The sequence below is a fragment of the Adiantum capillus-veneris genome, unplaced genomic scaffold (assembly GCF_014529385.1).
Source record: "Adiantum capillus-veneris isolate H3 unplaced genomic scaffold, ASM1452938v2 Hic_scaffold_325, whole genome shotgun sequence".
NCBI lineage: Eukaryota > Viridiplantae > Streptophyta > Polypodiopsida > Polypodiales > Pteridaceae > Adiantum > Adiantum capillus-veneris.
In genome coordinates this window covers 552,030-566,995 of record NW_028221436.1, presented here as the reverse complement: position 1 = coordinate 566,995, position 14,966 = coordinate 552,030, and the positions used below count along the sequence as shown (strand labels likewise).

At 47.8% G+C, this 14,966-nt stretch overlaps 1 long non-coding RNA gene and 1 pseudogene across 1 annotated transcript; both read right to left on the bottom strand.

Moving 5' to 3' along the window:
* Positions 1-852: 852 nt before the first annotated feature.
* On the bottom strand, positions 853-4,056 carry LOC147417059 (uncharacterized). Its single transcript, XR_015187429.1, has 2 exons — positions 2,628-4,056; positions 853-2,310 (listed from the first exon to the last, which is right to left on the bottom strand). It is a non-coding gene; the product is annotated as an uncharacterized LOC147417059 (long non-coding RNA).
* Positions 4,057-6,205: 2,149 nt separating this feature from the next.
* On the bottom strand, positions 6,206-7,877 carry LOC147417058 (18S ribosomal RNA; annotated as a pseudogene).
* Between the last annotated feature and the right edge of the window lie 7,089 nt (positions 7,878-14,966).

The following is a 14,966-nucleotide window of genomic DNA, read 5'->3' as shown; positions in this document are numbered from 1 at the left end:
AGAGCTTTCGAAAGAATAGTCGTTTAATTTGTTTTTTTGGATTCGTCCGGAGAGAAGCAGTTAGTCGATTTACGCGTGCCGACCTTTTTTTAGAGCTTCGGTTCTTCCGCCTGAGCATCAGTGGAATAAGGACTACATGGCGCTAGCCACACAAATTCTTTGCTTTAAAAGAAAAGTTTTGTTTGCCTATATGATACGTGTTGCACATGAAACGAGGGCGGGGGTAGTTTAATCGGTAGAACGCATGTTTTGCAAGCATGAAGTTATTGGTTCAAGTCCGATCGTCTCCATTCGTATACAGATTAGCACATTAAATTTATAACTAGGCTAGGAAATTCAAATTGTAATGAAAACTTCCCTGTTGCCTGGAGCCCAGCACTACATTGGCCGGGACGCCTTACCCCTTGGCACGGCACCTTAAGCTAGGGAAAACCCGGCTAACCGCCACCCCGAGTCGCTGCCGGGGCCTGGTCAAGCGACTCAACGACGAGTGCACAGCGGCAGTTAATGCATGCTACATGCTCTATAGGCTCTTCTGGCCAAGGGAAAGCACCTACTTTAACCAAAAGAGCTCAGTACGGCACCTGTTCGCTACCACCTATACAGAATCGGTGGGTTACCCGCTTTAGGCTGTAGCCGAAGAACAGGCGGGGGGCTGCTACCATAGCCAATCTAAGGCGCGACCTTGAGGGGGTTCTAAGGGCGGCAATTGACCGTTTAATCCTCTTAGAGGAACTCTCCCTGAGCAAGGTAGACATGGTGGCTTGCCACACTGGCATATACGCCGGGCCCTCTAAAGCACCCGAGACATAGGAAGCCTACATATCAGGGTCCCTTCCCTATGTGAGTACATATTCCTTTGATGGGCTAGACATTTCGACTGCCCAAACCCAAAGCTCAAGCGCTGGCATTCATAAGGGTCAGTTTGCTTGCTGTTTTAGAAACGAAAAAGTTTTCTTGTCGAAGAGTATCTCAAGGATCGAAGAGTTTACATCTTTTCTTAATTCTTCACGAAAGTCGAAACCGTATTTTTCTAGGGCTATAGCGGGAATTGGGCTTATTTTAGCTTTCGTTGAAGTAATTGTTTTTCTATTTGTCTTAATCGTCGGCTTGGTCTATGCATGGCGAAAAGGAGTTATTTTGCAGCGTGGCTTCTCATCTAGTTTAATAACAACACTTTAAAACAAAGCCTATATCGTATCCTATACGTCACGTTACGTATTATATCATTCCTGACTTACGCAAGCAAAATACTTGATAACTACGACCCGTATAGGATTTCAACTCGTTACTACTTTAGCTACCCATCTCTTTAGATCGTTTTTTTACCCGGCTATACGTGCTCATGCTAAGGTGTGTGTCGTACGCGCTTTCGTGCCATCCCTTGCCCCACCTGGGGTAACCATACAACATCGTTAGTGGAATCTTGAAAAGAGATTAGTACGAGGAAGCCCATTGTCCTTGCGGCGCTTTTACCTCTCGCCTATCAAAGTGATGTTCTTTCACCCGGTAGAAGAACTTGTCTAGAGAAGGATTTCCCGCTTAGATGCTTTCAGCGGTTCTTCCCTACCAACTTAGCTACCCGGCGCTGTTACTGGCACAACAACCGGAACACCATAGGTTGACCTAACCCAGTCCTCTCGTACTAGGGCAAGCTTCTCGCAGTTCTCTAAAACCAACGGTAGATAGGAACCGAACTGTCTCACGACGTTCTAAACCCAACTCACGTACCACTTTCATCGGCGAACAACCGAACCCTTGGGACCTTATTCAACCCCAGGATGTGATGAGTCGACATCGAGGTGCCAAACGACTCCGTCGATAAGAGCTCTTGGGAGTCATCAGCCTGTTATCCCCGGCGTACCTTTGATCCGTTGAGCGAGAGCCCTTCCACACGGGACTCCCGGATCACTATGGCCGACCTTCGTCTCTGTCCGACTAGTAAGTCTTACAGTCAGGCAGGCTTCTACCATTACGCTCATAAGCTGTTATAATATTAGCTTGAGCCTACCTTCGCACACCTCCGTTACTCTTTGGGAGGCATCCGCCCCAGATAAACTACCCACCTTGCAATATCCCGCTTCTGACAGCAGCGGCGGTTAGGCATCCAACGACGAGAGAGTGGTATTTCAAGATTGGTGGCGACATTGCCATCACCTCCCATCTATCCTACACATTAAATCAAGGATGTCACTGCAAAAGTATAGTAAAGGTGCACGGGGTCTTACCGTCTAGCCGTTAGTACTCCGCATCTTCACGGAGAATTCAATTTCACTGAGTCCATGTTGGAGACAGCGGGGCAGTCGTTACCTGTAAGTCTTGCTAAACTTTTTGGTTTAGCTTGGGCTTTCTCTTTACCCAGGCCTTTTTCTCAGTTCCAATAGAATAAGCCATAGCGGTAAGCCTGGGCGCTTCATGTAAAGTCTCTGGGGATTGGACCTCTGCTATCCAGTCTGGATGTTCTGGAGCAAGTGCATGCTTTTCCATTCCCCAATCCTGCGGATCGTCCATTGTGTCATATCTAAGTCCTTGAAGACAAGTGCACTTAGATCTTTAAAGTGTTCCCGCATGTAATGTGGCCTAAAACCTAATAATTACTTAGAAGGCTGGCGTAACTTACTGTGTACACCATTCATGCAGGTCGCTACTTATGCGACACAATAAAGTTAATCAAACGGCAATGGATGGTATTCAGTTCCATGCCATCCTCGCCTATGGCCTTATAGTCGCCTATAAGTTCGGACTATATCATCATCTCGAAGGATGTCTGGCGTGTGGTCGTTGGGGATCGAGTTTAGATCTTGGAACTACGTTCGCGGGCGCACGGCGCGAGGCTACGAAAATGGTCAGCCGCGGGCTCGAAAGACGATGTATTTCCAACTTGCTATCCTGCTGATGGTCCGCGCCACCAACTACATTTTCCATTCAGCCGTGGATAGGCCGTAGGTTGGTTGAAAGCGCTTCGCGCTGTCGACAGCCAGATTTTTTTGATTTTATCCTGTTCTGTATGAGTATTGGATACTGAAATTCGGGCGGATGTCCCAGCATATTGCCCGATTATGTTGTCGAACATCTCTGTCAAACCACCCCTTTGTCGGGGAATTTCGCTACCTTAGGACAGTTAGAGTTACTGCCGCCGTTTACCGGGGCTTCCATTCAAAGCTTATAACACTTCTCCTTTTTACCTTCCGGCACCGGGCAGGTGTCAGACTCTATACATCGTGTTACCACTTAGCGGAGTCCTGTGTTTTTAATAAACAGTCGCTACCCCCAATATGTGCCGCTTTCCCAATCCTTCAATAGGAGAGCACCCCTTCTTCCGAAGTTACGGGGCCATTTTGCCGAGTTCCTTCAACATGGTTCTCTCAAGCGCCTTAGTATATTCTACTTGTTCACCCGTGTCAGTTTGGGGTACGGTTGGTTTTGCATTTTAAATGTTGAATCGCCCTCCCAATTCCACGAAGTTTTTTCCCGGGAGTTTCAACCCTGCAGCCGGAGTGACTTTGTAGCCCCCTGCCCAATCATCCAATTCACGAGTTTAACAAACACGCATGGTTCAGTAGTTAAAGCAACTTCGTCGCTTTCGTGTACCCATCGGACGTTGCCCTTTCGGGGTTCCTTAGGGACCGATTCACTCTGCGTAGATTGACTGAACGCAGAAACCCTGGAACTGGCAGGCGATCATGTTTTTCACATGATTTCTCGTTACTCATGTCAGCATTCTCACTTCTGGTACCTCCAGGTGTTGTCACCAACAACTTTCCTTGATTGACAGAACGTTCCGCTACTGACACTTGAAAAAGCTTCTTTCAAGGTCTCGTCGCTTCGGTGAGTCACTTGAGCCCCGAGACATTTTCAGTGCCATGAAGCTAGACCAGTGAGCTATTACGCTTTCTTTGAAAGATGGCTGCTTCCAAGCCCACCCCCTGGTTGTCATCGCTTGATCACTTCCTTTTCCACTAAGTGATTGCTTAAGGACCTTAGCGTACGATCTGGGCTGTTTCCCTTTCGACTTTGGATCTTAGCACCCGAAGTCTGTCTGTACAAACCCATGGCCTGTATTCGGAGTTTCCTTGGGGTCGGTCAAGCTTTGGGCTACCCTAGCCCATTGAGTGCTCTACCTCAAGCCATAAACGTTATACGCTCTACTTCAATAGATTTCGCGGAAAACCAGCTATATCCGATCTTGGTTATTCAGATAGGTAAGCCCGGAACGGAAGAGCTTTCCCCCCTCTTTGAACCGCACGTGCAAGTTTCCTTGCATACGGCTCAAATGACGAATGGGAAGTCTAGGCCCCGGCAGCTTTTGGTTCCTGCGTTTCAGGAACCGCTCGGAGCGTTTAGAGAGAAGCTAGAAGCAAAGCGCAACTCAGTTTCCTTGGTTTCCAGTATGCATGAAACCAGAAGAAAGGGCAGCTGGCTCAGCCAGGGGAACCCTAGCGGGGGAAGCCCAGCGACCCTTGCATAACCTTTGTGGCGTTACTGCTCGCAGTTATTCATTTAAGGCACGAAGTGCGTATAAATGGTCTTTTCGCGCGCGCTTCGTCATTCATGATACGAGTTAGCACCGGGCCCCCAACTCAAAAGGTCAGGTCGGCGATTCATTGAATAGATATGTCTCTATCTACCTCCGCTGCCTATTTTACCCTACCCAGTAAAGCAAGCTGGTGGCTTTTCATATCGTCTTCTGCCCACTGGACGGTATCTGATCTTACGACCAGACCTCCTGAGGGGAGCCCATTGGGTTTACCTTGTCGACATGTTGACTTTATTACAAGGAAAAGCGATCCTGTGCTATACTCCGGTGATCATTTGCCGATCGGGGCACGCAGAGGCCCATCGTGTCCCAAATCACATTCTGGTTCATTCTTCGCCAACAGAGTGCCTGCTGGCCCGTAATGATACAGCAGCTTTATGGTTTCTACGAAGCGTTGTCGCACAGTTCACTTGCGTTGATCAGTAGTCTTGCCACTCCTAGCGGGTTCTATGCTGCCACCTCTTGCATTGTTTTGTTAGCTTCACACCCTCCCCAAAGGAACGCATGGTGGGGTAGGAGCCTCCCGCTAAGCTGAAATGACAGTAGCCTTGGCAATCGGGTCTCCCCGGACACTTGCTTGTAAAGGAGACAGGGCGCGCGATTTGAAAGGGATAACCAAAGAAGCGCGCTTTTTTAGGGCCCTCTCTCTCCAGCGGAGTGACGTTTGCCCTAACGCAAGCAATTTTGCATTCTGCGGAATCTCATTTCAGCCAGCCATTTCTTTTCAAACAGTTTTCTCTTTTCGATTTGAAAAGAATGGAATGTTGAGAAAGAGTTAGTGCCGTTAGGCACTTCCCCCGGCAAAAGTGGGCGCTGCAGGCACTTACCCTGCCCGGCGGAAGAGAGGGACCTTAGGCTCCCGAAAGGAAAGTGCCGGTAAGTACAACGTTGGTCTTGAGTTTGGCGGCTGCCATAACCATTGCCTTATGCTCCTCAAGTCGCACGGCCTTTCCAAGCCGCTCTATCTCTCGATTGAGATTAGACTATACATTTTTCTCATCTCTAATTTAAGGTCAACGTTAGGGTACAAGTGCCGATGCAATATTTTCATAAAGGTGTGACTCTTGGTCAAAGAAGGCCTTGGTCTCTTCTCCATAAGCCGGACCGCCAACGTCAAGGCGAGATCACATTGGTCCAGTCCCCGCCCAGTGGAAGCATCCACTCGGATAGCAAGGAAAGGTCAGATGACTGCAGCATCCGCCGCTAGCAATTGTTTAGAATGACTGCAGCCACGTCATCGCTTTGGTGGTCGAATTACTGCAGTTAATTCGAAGAATTGCCTAGCTTTTGCTATCCGTTATGGCGTTCCTTTCTCTTCTCCTCTTCGCATCTTTAGTGGGTCCGGGCTGTCAACTATGTCTCCCGACAATTCTCAGTACATATAGCGGAAAACGCTTTTCACATATCGAGGTCGGAATGGGATCAGGTGTTCCGCGTTTTACTAGGATGCCCGGACAAAACAAACACGCTTGATTAAGAAACAAAAAAGTGCTAACGACAAAAGCACCTGCCAGAGAAAATGCAAATACAGCTAGTACAAGCCTTTGATTATTTAATCGCTACCAACCCCACACTTCCCCTCGCACAGTTAGCTTACCCGAACGAATTGACTTTATCAACTCACGTACAGTTAATAAAAAGACGCTAGCGCCTCCCTTTAAGATTCCCTCCAGCCACAGGTTCCCCTACGACTACCATGTTACGACTTCACCCCAGTCACTGACCCAACCGTGATATGCGCCAAGGAGACCACCCATACCAAAATGGGCCACACTCAACGCCGGCATGAAACACTTTAGCAATAGGTGATCTCTGGTCGATGCTTTGGGCGAAACCAATTCCCAGGGTGTGACGGGCGGTGTGTACGGGGCCCGGGTACGTATTCACCGCGGCATGCTGATCCGCGATTACTAGCGATTCCAACTTCATGTTCTCGAGTTGCAGAGAACAATCCGAACTGAGGCAATCTTTATGGATTCGCTCCGCCTTACGGCCCTGCTTCCTATTGTAATTGCCATTGTAGCACGTGTGTAGCCCAGCCCATAAGGGCCATGCGGACTTGACGTCATCCCCACCTTCCTCCATAGTAGAACTATAGGCAGTCTCCTGTGAGTGCAACATCGGCACAGAGGAAGTGTCATCAATCCCGTACCGCCCCGCTGACAAGTAAATAATGACATTGATCCTTTGAGAGCAGCATGTCTTAGCAACACAAACAAGGGTTTCGCTCGTTATAGGAGTTAACCAAAAACGTCTCACGACACGAGCTGACGACAGCCATGCAGCACCTGTATGAATTTTCGTTTCATCCCGTTAAGGACAAGCACACTTGTTCATATGTCAAGTGTTCATACGTCAAGTGTTCATATGTCAAGGGCTGGTAAGGTTTTGCGCGTTGTATCGAATTAAACCACATGCTCCACCGCTTGTGCAAGCCCCCGTCAATTCCTTTGAGTTTCAGTCTTGCGACCGTACTCCCCAGGCGGAGTGTTTAATGCGTTAGCTGAGCCCCCGATCCGCGGACCAAGGACGAACACTCATCGTTTACGGCATGGACTACCAGGGTATCTAATCCTGTTTGCTCCCCAAGCTTTCGCACCCTAGCGTCAGTAGAAACCCAGAAAGCTGCCTTCGCTACTTCGGCGTTCTTTCGTATATCTCCGGATTTTATCCCTACCACACGAAATTCCACTCCCCTCTATCCCACTCAAGTGAATTGGTTTTGAAAGCATTCCGCCAGTTGAGCTGGCGCCTTTAACTTTCAACCTGATTCACTGCCTACGTGCCCTTTACGCCCAGTCATTCCGAATAACACTAGCCCCTCCCGTCTTACCGCGGCTGCTGGCACGGAATTAGCCGGGGCTTCTTTTTCGAGTCTTGTCATAATCGTCACTCGACGAAAGAGCTTTACAAGCGGCATTGCCCTTCCTCGCGTTAGCGACGTTTTTCACTCACTCACGCGATATTGCTGGATCGGGCTTTCGCCCATTGTCCAATATTCCCCACTGCTGCCTCCCTATGGAGTCTGGGCCGTGTCTCAGTCCCAGTGTGGCTGATCGTCCGAAAAGATCAGCTAAGCATCTGCGGCTTGGTCAGCCTTTACCCAACCAACTACCTAATACTACGCAGGCTCATCAAATAGCGCTTTTTAGCTTTATCGAAGCTTGCTTTTTTGCTTTCGTTTCTTTGGGATTCGGCCCAAACTGTTTGGCAGATTCCCACGCGTTACGCACCCGTTTGCCACTTTGTCTTCAACTGTTCTATAAACAGAAAACAACGTTCAACTTGCATGTGTTAAGCATATCGCCAGCGTTCATTCTGAGCCAGGATCAAACTCGGTTTTTGGTTAAAAAAGGTCAATCTTTGTCGTTGATGATCTCTTGGTTAGTTACCAGCTCTTGCCAATAACCGTAAGCGGAACGGCCATCGGCAAGGCGAATCATCTTACGTCCCGGGATTGGGGCCGAGCGGGGGTTAAGCATAATCTCAGATCAACAAAGCAGTGCTCAACTAAATAATAGATACTACCGCGACCTTTCCGATCCAGGAAAGCGACCGGACTTGAACCGGTGCCGTTTCCTTTCCTGGTACATAGGAATGCTCTATCCCTTAAGCTACGTGAGCCAAACGGGGAAGCCCAACAACCCCAAGCCCCCTGTTACTTTGTCGCCTGTGCGCCTCTCTTTTTGTTGAGTGCCCAAAAACACAACACTCTGGCTATCCAATTTCACTCCACCTTATGATTGATAGCCGACAAGTACACAGCTTGCTATCAACGACCTGGCCTCTTAGTTTAGTGGTTTGTTACGTAAAGGATGGCTAAAGCCTAAAGACAAAGATTCTCTAGCGTTCTCGTATAATAGTCAAACTATAATAATCAAATGTAAATATTTGTGTGGTTAATGGACAGATCATCAAGAGGTGACTTGCGATGTTGAGAAGTCCCCACTTGCGCTTGGTCCGGGATCCCTGAGGGATAGTTTGGCTTCAGGGCGGGCGCTCCAGCAAAGCTAATTCTGTATGCCTATGCAGCGTGTTAGCCAAAGAAGAAGACTGAATTAACGCCATAGCTGCTCTCCGCAGTCTTAGTAAGAGATTTTATCCTACTTGGTTTTGTGAATAAAGAAAGTTGAACTGTGCTCGATACAAATCCGCAAGGTTTCAGAGCCTCTCCAATTCCAAAAGCATGCCCCGCACAAAAGAAACAAAAAAACAGCTTCCGCTTACGGAAAGCCCCGCAACGAAACCTAAACCAAACAAGAGCATGGTGCAATTAATGCTTTTCTTTTAACATCTGTTTTTACACATTTTCATAAATGCTTTTATGTAGTGTAGCTAGCACGCAAAAAAGCTAATGTCGAACGGAGTAAAGCAGTTGGCCGGCAAAGATTGCTTTGCTTCGATTTTGCTTTCTTTTAAAGCAAACGCATCTTTTTCTGCTTTCGCTTGTTTGCTTTCTCTATCGCATCTTTTTCTTTGCTTACAGCTTGCTTTCCTTTTCTTTTAAACGGTGTTTTTCTTTGCTTTAAAACTGCTGACAACATGTAGTGCGGGGGCAGGATTCGAACCTGCAGTCTTCAGGTCATGAGCCTGACGAGTTGGCCATTTACTCCACCCCGCAATCTTGGCCTTGGCGTTTGGGGTTGGTTGCCCACCAGCATAGGGACCACCTAGCCTACCATCGGTCCCGAGAGGTTACGTTAGCCTAGCACCTAAAGATCTAAGGGGAACGATACTCCCCAGGCGGGATACTTAACGCTAAGTTAGCTACAGCACTTAGGGGTTGATACGCGCAGCGCAGCGATTAGTCTCCATCGTTTACGGCTAGGACAGGGGTATCTAATCCCATTCGCTCCCCGCTTTCATCTCTCAGTGTCAGTGTTGGCCTAGCAGAGTGTCTTTGCCAAAGGAAAGGTGTTTGAATTGATTTCTACGCATGAAATAAATTGGAGCAGTGGTTTTAAGCCTTTTTTTTTCTCCGTGCGTCGTATCCATAACTTTTTATTCTGAAGCAGACATATCATCTCATTAGGAGTTGCCTCGATACCACCGGCATTGCAGCGCCAGTAACTTAATTATTCTCTTATCCCTCGCCCTCAAAGCGTACAGAATCAGTGACCACTCCGCATACAGCCTCAAAGCATACGCGTACAAAATCAGCGACCACTCCGGCCTCAAAGCGTACAAAATCAGGTAAAATATCTTATTTGTTCCATCCTTTGCCTTGCAGGGAATCGGTGGTTCACGTTGTAATGGATAGTAAAACTTCGATTTATCGTGGTTCGGTCTTGGATTTGACCCGTTAGAGTCTGTCTTCGGTTTGCTACTTTAGTTTCGCAACGCGCCATCTTTCATTTGTCGATGCCTCTGGCCATCTTCCTCCTTCCGTTGAGTGTAAATCCGCTACGCCTCCTTTTTTCCCCAGTTCTCGTTATTCGTTTCGCAACGATTCGAAGGCTGGCGTAAGGCTAACAAATCGGGTGTAGAGCAACTAGGCATTTCGCGTAAGTCATGAACAAAGGAGCTGTCGTCCTTTGCATTTGCTATCCTACGCTCTAAAGCTTTAATTCTGTCAAATAGTCTCTCCTTTTGTTCACGCACGACTTGTAGCTCTTTTTCAAGTTTTTTACTTGTGTTGCGTTCGATCCTACGCTCTTCCTCAAGTATCCCACGCTCATTGCCTGTACAAATTCGTTTACGTGCATGGTCCACGATATCCGAGTAGAGACGCTAAGGTTGTACCTTTGGAAGGAATTCTGCTAAGCCGGGCGAACTGGTAAGCACTGATCCCAAGCCATACTTTGTGCATTGATCGCCTAAAGATGCTTAAAAAAGGCTAAATGCAAGCTGGTGTCCCTTCTATCACCTTCCCTGCTTGCTTGGCAAGCTCTTAGGGATGGTGCCCTCCAGTTCATTGCTGCTGAGATCCACCCACACCAGATACTTACAGTCCCCCAGTGTGGGAGGAATTGTGCCAGACAGTGAATTGTTATTGAGATGCAGATAGTTGATTCCGGCCATGAGACCCAGCTCGGAAGGAATGCTGCCCACGTGAGAGCGCGAGCCACTCCAAGCTGCTAAAGTTAGCATATCCTTTATCCAAACAAAACGAAAAGAGCCGGCTATGCTATTTCGGCTCATGTAATGTAGCTGCTACCTTTGGATAGAGCCTTTCTATGTACTAGGAAACGGCACCGGTTCGAGTCCGGTCATGGGCTAGTAGGAAAGAAAAACGGGAACTTTGCTTTCACTTGTCTGAGGATGAAGAATATTATCTCAACCAAACCAAAAGAGCCGTGATTCGTTTGGTGTCGCTTGTTTTCCTTTCCGATCCTGAAAATGCGAGCGGAAAAGCGAGGCGATAGCACCGGGGCTGCCAGAGGTTCAAGTCCTCTTTGCCTTCACAAAACATGGAGTCCTAGGATGGCAGAAATCGAGCGAAACAGACCCTCTTCAAGGTATTTCCTCTTCGAAGCTTTGATGAGCCAACCTATGTCGCCGTTAACCAAACAGGTAATCGCGATTAGGAGGAAATGGGATTTGAACCCTTCGCTCCTTGTCTAAAGTAATATGAATGGCGTAGCTCTTTCATTGCATTGTTTCTGGCCGATACCAGATTCGCATCTGAAGGCAATCGCATATACGATTTGTGGGTCCGGGCTGTCAACCACGTCTCCCGAGAATTCTCAGTACATATGGCAGAAAACGCTTTTCACATATCGAGGTCGGAGTGGGATCGGGTGTTCCGCGTTTTACTAGGATGCCCGGACGGAACGAACACGCTTGATTGATGAACAAAAGAGTGCTAACGACAAAAGCACCTGCCGGAGAAAGTGCAAATACAGCTGGTACAAGGATCGTTCAATCGCTACCAACCTTTTGTGTTATTTGTTCTGAATGTATATGCCATGGTTTTGTGAATCAATGTTTCGTTGATGATCTCTCGGTAAGTCATTAGCCTAGGCTAACAACCGTAAGCCGGACCGCCAACGTCAAGGCGAGATCACATTGGTCCGGTCCCCGTTAGCCCAGTGGAAGGATGAGGTGCATCCACTCAGATAGCAAGGGGAGGTCGGATGACTGCGGCCACGTCAATCCGCCGCTAGCAATTGTCTAGCTTATGCTACTAACTGAAACCCTCACCGGTTTCATCGGGCCTTGGAAAGCTTTCTCAGCATAAGTACGTAAAATAAGGCTAAAGGTCAATCTTTGTCGTTGATGATCTCTTGGTTGGTTACCGGCTCTCGCCAATAACCGTGAGCGGAACGGCCATCGGCAAGGCGGATCATCCTACGTCCCGGGATTGGGGCCTGAGGGGGAACCCCAATAATCTCAGATCGACAGAGCAGTGCCCAACTGAATGATAGATACTCCGATCCAGTTTCGCTCACGACTTCCCCGGACTTGAACCGGTGCCGTTTCACATGGGAATGCTCTATCCAAAGGTAGCAGCTACATAAGCGTTTATTATACGATAATTTGTAAGGTGGAATGATCCAAGTAAGCCAGGTAGCGATAGTGGCTGATTTGCAGGACAGAAACGTGGTGCGCAGGTTGCTTAGCACTTGCTGCGCAAAGCCACGCTTTTTCAATCGTTTGATTATTACATGAGAATCCTTGTCGCAGCGTCTGCACGGCGACAACGCCATCCTTTACCACGCAAACCACCAAACTAAGAGGCCAGGTCGCCGATAGCAAGCTGTGTGCTCGTTGAAGGACGGCAATAACACTAATCCAGGACTGGAGCGAGTTGCTCCAGGCACTGAGTTCAGCCACTATACTACCTACAACGCGTCGATAAGGAGAAGCGTTAGGCGCACAGCAACGTAGGGCCTGCTGACAACATGTAGTGCGGGGGCAGGGTTCGAACCCGCAGTCTTCAGGTCATGAGCCTGACGAGTTGGCCATTTACTCCACCCCGCAATTGATCTCTCTCGGCTAATTTCCTTTGCATAATTGAGCCTTTCGCATCCCTGTAAAGGCGTGTTGTTGATTATTTCGTTACTTGGTTAGTAGCGTGCTTTAGCTAGCTCATGCCATTTTACCGGTCCAGTTTTCATCATCGCGTGCTTTCTTCTCCGAGCCAAGGAACAGACGCGAGGCTCTTTGAAGAAAGCTTAATAGGAAATACGTGCGTGAAGAACGGACAGAATTACGCTTCAATCAGTGCACGATAACAAAGAAGAAAAGTTGATTGGACCTCTAGTAGCCCGGCCATTCCACTAAACTTTCTTGTATTGCAACTTTCTTACCGTCAAAGAACTAAATATGTTTCCAATACCTATACCTACTGTTGCGATGATTTCTTTTGCATTATTTAATTGAATGTTTTTCGTTGATTCCCTTGCCTTGGTGTTCGCCTAGCTAGGGTAGTATCCTGCATTTATGGCAGTTCCTAATGGCGTGGCGCCAAACCTGTCGTTGTTAATTAACTTGCTATGTAGCGTTACCTGTCGTTGCTGATCAACGCAGTGTAGTAGCGTTACCTTAACGTGTTGATTCACACCTAAGGTTTGGAAATAATGTTGCCTGCTCTTTTTCTTTTGCCGCCAAAGTAACCAAACAATTGCCTAGCTTTTGCTACCCGGCCGATATTCATGGCAATGTGAATCAATGTTTCGGATCTCTTGGTAAGTCATTAGCCTAGGCTAACAACCGTAAGCTGGACCGCCAACGTCAAGGCGAGATCAGATTGGTCCAGTCCCCGTTTTGTCTTCCACCATTCGATGGAAGCGGATAGCAAGGGGAGGTCGGATGACTGCAGCCACGTCAATCCGCCGCTAGTAATTGTTTAGAATGACTGCAGCCACGTCATTCTTCAATTGTCTAGCTTTTGCTATCGCTTTAGGGTCCGGGCTGTCAACCACATCTCCCGAAAACTATCAGTACATATGGCCGAAAACGCTTTTCACATATCGAGGTCGGAATGGGATCGGGTGTTCCGCGCTTACTATAATGCCCGGACAGAACAAACAATCTTGAGTAATGAACAGGGGCAGGAAGGCCGCCCCTGTGACCTGCTAGTTGGAGGGCAGGGCTGAAACCGCGGAACCGCCAACGTCAAGGCGAGATTACATTGGTCCAGTCCCCGCCCAGTGGAAGCATCCACTCAGATAGCATGGAGAGGTCGGATGACTGCGGCCACGTCAATCCGCCGCTAGCAATTGTCTAGCTTATGCTACTAACTGAAACCCTCACCGGTTTCATCGGGCCATGAAACAATGCAAAAAAGTTCTTTTGTTTCCTTTCCTCAGCAACGAACGAGTAAGGAAAACTATCATTTCTCTTATTTCAAGCATTAACCGCATCATCTTCGTAGGAATAACCGGGATTGTCGTTGAGATTTTTTTAACATCACTTACGTAATCGTTATCATTATTTACGCATTTGCCTGTTAGAAATGATTTTTCACTTGCCCCATCATATTTCACTTCCTGTCTACCATCGTTATTGGCCTTAACGCCATCATTATGAACCTCGTAACCATTGTTTGTGGCCTTGACACCATCGTTGTTGACAACGTACCTTGTTAGGATATCGTATAGAAAAGATGCTAGCGAACTTTTCGTGGTTGGTCTTTTGTTTAGTTTTTTTTCTTTTAGCTCTCGATACGCCGGTGCATATGGCCAGAGAACCAAAGGTTCGAGAGGGATTCGGCCGGGGTGAGAACCGGCGTGTTAGCATTAACAATCATGCTCTCATCTTTTAAATCAGTCGTTACGGGGTCAGTGAGCTAGCTTGTAGCGTAGAGAAAAGAAAAGAAAAGAGGGACAAGGTGTTTTTTCAAAACAACTTTATCTTTTGTTGAGGGCAAAAAAGGGCACTCAACCGCAAGCAACAAAGGGGGAGAAGCTTTCATGACTTCCCAACGGTGTGGCCATTACTTCCAGAAACAGCTGGTTTCACCGTTATGAGCAGTTATTGAAAAAGCGTTCGCACGCTTGTGGGGCGAAAGGCCAAAGGAGGACTCCTTTTCTTGCCTATAGGTTCTTATGGTCCAAAGGACTTCAACAAAGGCACTTTTTGGAGTCGTAGCTCTTTGATTCACCCCTAGCCACAAGTCATCCCCGTATTTTGCCACATACGTGAGTTCGGTCCTCTAAGGCCTCTGTGGAGAGCTCGATTCAACCTGCTCGTGGCTAGATCAATCGGTTTCGGGTCAAATAGAAACAACGCCGAAGATTCAACCTCATTACGCCTACACCTAATGGCTTAAGCCGCTGTTCCCATTTACTCGCTGACCCATTATGCAAAAGGTACGCCGTTAAAGTGGAAAGTGCGCCAAGCAAGAGCCGACAACGCGAAGCTTCGCTCAAGGGTTCGCTCAAGGCAAACATTAGTGGCTTTGCCTGGCTACAGCGCTTTCTTAGCTTCGCGTATTGCGATTCCATTAAACATTAGTGGCTTTGCTTTTGTTTTCAACGCTTTT